The sequence below is a fragment of the Photinus pyralis genome, unplaced genomic scaffold, assembly GCF_008802855.1.
Source record: "Photinus pyralis isolate 1611_PpyrPB1 unplaced genomic scaffold, Ppyr1.3 Ppyr1.4_LG4, whole genome shotgun sequence".
NCBI classification, from domain to species: Eukaryota; Metazoa; Arthropoda; class Insecta; order Coleoptera; family Lampyridae; genus Photinus; species Photinus pyralis.
In genome coordinates, this window is record NW_022170511.1 from 30,527,620 (window position 1) to 30,533,619 (window position 6,000).

A 6,000-nucleotide genomic window follows, 5' to 3' on the forward strand; every position below is an offset into this window, starting at 1 on the left:
CGGAGCTTCAAAGAGGGTGTGGATGTTACCCGATTTCTGGCAATTAAGATAACGAGCGCGTACAGGACTGTCGCGGGCGAAGATGTTTTCGTGATCGCGGGGTTAGTACCACTAGACATGACCATCAATGCGAACGAGTGGAGTGGTCATAACGTGGATGCGAGGTTGTGGGAGGTTGTGGCAGCAGGAATTGGAGATGCGCTACCATGGACGAAGCGACTGATCCCCAATATAGAATTGGATTAAAGGCCAGCATGAGAAAATGAGTTATTACTTCACCTAATTCCTCTGCGGCCACGGAGAACTTGGCTGATATCTACGACGGATTGGAAACACAGGAGATAAGAGCGTTTCAGTGAACATCATAATAATCTCTGGAAAGAGTTTCGTAATTTACCACGGTTTCCGAGGATGAAATCTTTAGGATAATCCGGTCAATTAAATCAAAGGCAATGGGGGTTTACAGTATAGTTGAATTCCGTAGTTCTAATTTAATAAACGTGTACCTGAAACCATAAAACATTTTTTTGGACAGTAAAAGTTTATTTAAAAATTGAGGCCGATTAGCAAAAAAATAATGAACATGTGCGGTTTTAAGGGTTTAGTCAAAACGATATGATTGTGGCGGGCTCTGTGACGTAATAAGCCCGACCAATCAGCTTCTAGAACCATTCAGATGACATAACGAATTGGCAATATTGCAGGAGAATGTCATTTGTAACTTGCGTCACCTGTCACAGGCACTTGTCACTTGTCGTTCACTTTCGCGTTTGATGCAGTTAAACTTGCCTCTTAAAACGTCAAATCCGATAAACGTCAGCCCTCGCACAAGGTTGCCGGCTCACTTCTACGTGATTGGTTGTAGGTTTGTGACTTATTTAGACTGAAGCGTTTCAAATTCGAACTAAAATACAGCTTTTCAATAATTTATTTTGGGTTTATTTTACTCTCAAATAAAAATTGAGGACACACGGGTCTTTTTATTTTTATTGTACTTTGTAGATCAGAAATAAAAAATGAAGCCGGGATGCCCCCATTGGTATTGATGGGATTGGGATTAATCTGATTAACTGGTGTATTCCGTATCTGCTTCCAGTAATTACGCATATAATTAATTTTTGTATTACGCATTCCACTTTCCCAAAATGTTGGAAGCAGGCACGTTGCCTAAAATTTCAAACCCCACTTAAAGATCTGCGCCCGATTAGTATATTGCCTACCTTATCTAAAGTTATGGAGAGAGTAATTGCTCTGCAACTTTCGTCGCATTTGTATTTCAATAAAATTATTCCCAACGTACAGTCAGGCTTTAAAGTTGGTCACAGTTGCAATACAGCCTTGCTAAAAATAGTGGACGACATAATGATTGCTTCAGATAAGGGACACTTGACTACTCTGGTGTTGTTAGATTTTACGAAGGCTTTCGACACAATTAACCACAAACTACTCGTTTCTATCTTATTTTCTTATAGAATGTGGCCTGTAGAATCCATAATTTCAAACAGTTCCAAGATTGGGCTACTAGTTCAAAATATCTTACATTACTCGGGACTATCATATGCAGCTAGGAAGTTTATGATTAGTTATTTGGATGATAGAGTCCAAGCGGTGTCGACTGCAGGTATTATGTCTAAATTCCTTCATACCAGTTGCGGTGTACCGCAAGGCTCCGTATTGGGTCCAATCTTGTTCAACATCTATATTTCTACGTTTCCCCCTTCCACTAAAGCATTGTCCTTCTCATTTCTATGCGGATGATATGCAGTTATACTACTCTTTTGACCCATCGGAAGTACAGTTAGCATGTCATACAATTAATGAAGATCTAACGCGTATTGCTAATGTTTCGAAGGATCATGGGCTCTTCCTTAATTCGGTCAAAACACAAGCGATTCTCTTTGGTAGGGATAAACATAGATTAGAAGCGAAGGGTAACATACAAATAGCCATAGGTGGAAAGGCAATATCCATAGAAGATTGTGTAAACAATTTGGGGTTAGTGGTAGACGCAAATCTCCGGTTTAAAAATCATATATCCTGATGTATACAACGTGGTTATGCGAGTTTGAAGATTATTTACCGCACTAGACACTTGCTTACTCGTATGCAGAAAGCTAGTAACGCCATGGTGCTGTCTGGCCTAAATTATTGTGATACTGTCTATGGCCCCTTCCTTGACTCAGTAGATATAAGAAAGATACAATTGTTGCAAAATTCCTGTCAGGAAATTTGAACCAATTAGTTACAAATTAAAGGAATTAAAATGGCTTAATATGAAAAATCGGAGGTTTTTGCATGCTGCCACGGTATTCCATAATATTATAATAATAATTACTCAATTTTTTAAACGTTCCTTTTCTTATTGCATTGCAAATATTTACAATAACTTACCCGAAAACCTTAAAAAACTTTCTTTAATTTCATTCAAGTGTAAGCTACGGAAATTCCTGCTTGAAAATCAGTCAAGTGCCTAAACTTCAAATATTGTTTTTTTTGTTTGTTACATTTTTTTTGTCTAATTCACATTCATACTTTTTTATTTATTTTAATTTAGTAATCCTAATTAGTTTTCATACCAAATAGAATATGTCTATACTAGGTATCGGGATAATTTCTAGGGTTAAGCGGCAGCGGTTTTTTCTGCTGCACTGAACTTAGCCCTTGCTTGAAAGTCCTTTGGTTATTTTTTTTCTATTTCCTCAAATAAAGGCAATATTATTATTATTATTATATGTTTTGATTGACGGCAAGGAGCAAGCGGTCTTCGAATGCGGCAAACCGGCAGATGAATTATTAGCGCCACACGAACTTCAAGTTACATAAATTGGCGCCCAACGTTGGGCCGAGGTTCAACTTACTGCCTCTAATTTCCACTGGAGCGTTAGGTTGTTAGGATTGGAGTAGTGCCTCAATCAATATTATTGGGATTTGTCTTGCTATTGCAGATTGAGGGCTTAGCAATTGGAAGTTTATTTTATTAAAGCATATTTATTTAAGATGGATGCTCTTGATATTAATAGATTAAGGAAATCTGAACTTGGGTATCCGAATTTGTGGGGGAGAACCAAGTCGCACAGTTAACGAAAACCGAAAGATACTTCGTGAAGTTTTGGAAATGCAGAAATGGCCCGGTTTTTAAATGCCAGCATATGCATTCGCGTTTAGACGATAATTGTTGTTTTTAATGAGTTACTTTTTACATCCAAGCTAAAGTAGATTCTTTTGTCAGCACCTTGAAAACGATAATTGATCATATATTGAAGTCCAACATATCTGGTTCTTTTGGATACGGGAGCTTCAAGATCGGTTATTGCCCCGGATATGTTAGTCCATCTTACAGCGTTTAAACAAAAAAAATTTGTCCATAGTCCTTCGTCCTACACTGTAGCATTGGTTATGTGATCACACCGATTACCCTCAAATCTCGAACCATTATTCTAAATTTGTGGGAAAGGCTTATATTATGACAAGATTTAGTTCTTAGGATCGACTTTAGGAATCGCATGGGTCTAATATAACAGATAACTCTACAACGCCCTTCCGGATCAAATGAAAAGTGGCCTAACACTTGGCCAATTTCAAAACAGGGTTAAGGCATTCTTGTTGGATAGAGTCATATACTGTGAGCGTGAATTTGTTGCTGCTATGTATTCGTCTTCCTTGTAATTACTTTTGTGTTTGTGTGTGTGTTATATTTATATGTTATATATTATTTTATCATTGACGTGATAATTGTTATTGCAATTTTTCTTACAAATAAACTTATGATTATGATTATGAACATTTCTCGTCAGAATTTCCTACTGCACATCTATCCGGAATTGTCAAACGATCTTTCGCAACAACTCAACAATGCAAGACTTTGGACGAAAAGTTTTCCACTATGAGAACCACCGTGGTAGGAACCCATGACATTATTCTTACTACACCTCTTAAACAGAGATACTATCCCGTTAGTCATGCCTAACAAAAATGTTTAGACGAGGAGGTCGTCAAAATGTTGGATCAGGGTATTTTATTGCACCATACAAGAGTGGATGGTCTGCACCTGTTTGCTTAAGACGGAGACGAGGTGGCACTTACTGATTTTGTGTCGATTACCGGAAGTTAAATTCCGTTACCCTCAAAGATGCCTACCCGTTGCCATATATGCCCACCATTTTACAACTCAGTAATGCCTGGTATTTGAGTTCGATTGATATGATCTCTGCTTATTGGCAAGTGGAAGTGTCAGAATCTTCTCGTGCCTATACTGTATTTCCGGTGCCCGGGCTAGACCTATATCAATTTTGTTGAATGCCCTTTGGGTTTACCAACACCCCAGCCACTTGGTCCGGAACTCCACCTAAGTTCTAATATATGTGGACCATGTAATCGTCGTAACACAAGATTTTGATGCGCATATTCGAATCCTGACAGAGGTGTGCGATCGCTTACTAGCGGCCGGGTTGCTTGTTAATAAAGACAAGTGTCATTTCTGCCGAACTCAAGTATTTGGGGTACGTAGCCGATTCTTTGGGGTTGCATTCCGATCCTACCGAAGTCCAGACCATTCTCAATCTTACCACACCTACTAATATTTCGGAGGTGAGACGTTTCCTGGGAACGTGCAGTTGGTATCGGAGATTTATCCCAGAGTTTTCAACTGTGGATGCTCCTTTAACCCGATTGCTTAAGAAGTCTGTAAATTTTGAATAGACACCCGAATGCGGAAATGCCTTTGTGCATTTGAAGTAACTTTTGGTTACTGCAACTTGCTTGAACTGTCCTGATTTTTCTCGACCATCTACGTTACAAACTGACGCATCTGCATATGGGTACTGTCTTAACACAATCTTTTCCCGATAGGGGGGACTGGAACGGTAGATTATTGGTTGTGACTCCTTTTACACCGCCATATTTGTTTACATATTACAGCGTGTTGGCAAGTACAGCAGACGTCTTCCAAAAAAATTTCCAACCCCTTTATTAAGCGATTTTTATAGGGGAGTCGATGGTGTCCGTCTGTCCGTCCGTGAACACGATAACTGCCAAAGGCTTGGGTCGATTCGGTTCAAACTTTGCACAGTTGACCTACATGCCACATGTAACACGCCTATTGAAAATGGGAAATAAATAAAGAAATAAATAAATGGGATCAATCCAATGACCCCGTAGGGTCAAACCGAGGTGCTCTGCCGCTTTTTTAGATCCTCTTTAGGGGTTTATTTTTCTATCGATTTGACGGCGATTTAGATAATACTTCGAGTTAAATCTTCTCCAGTGAACGTACCTGTCCGGGAAGTGTCCTTAAAAAATTATAATGAAAAAACGCAATTTCGCCTCGAATTTCCATTTCGAGATTTTTAATCTAAAAGCTTCAAATTTCAAGTTATCTACTTCTATCTACGTGTCCTTTGCTTCTGTACTAGTTAAAAATAAACATGCAAATACCCTGTTAAGAACAGACGAACGTTTTGGGTTATTTTGAAAGAGAGCGTACTATCTGTGACGCTGCATGGATGTGGTGTTTTAAAAGCGAGTTTTTTTGTTTCTGAGAAGAATCTGTCAGATTCGGGTTAAAGTGTGTGTTTCGCCGAACATTGTATATTTATTTTGTCCTGACCAGTTTATTGGCCTATTATTAACAGAACTGCGAGTACTTTTTGCGATCTCTTAAATCGTTTAGCTCAACCGTTTGCAAACGGAATGTGATCTTTCAGAAGGCACTGTTAGCCGTAAAATTTTTTTCCAGCAGGATTTTCTTGTATTTCATTTATTTTATGGTGTGTGTTAGAATAAATTCTTGTAATTATTCATTATGTGTTAATTTGAATCCCAATTTGAAATCCAGGTAGTTTTCTGTCAGATTTTTCTAGTTTCTGTTTATCCGAATGTTGTTTCCGATTTTATTCAAAATTGTGATTGTGATTGGAATTGGAATTTATGGAATTTGATTGGGGCCATCGGCTCTTTCAGATTTATAAGTGTTTTAAGTCAATGTCAGGATTTTATTGTTGT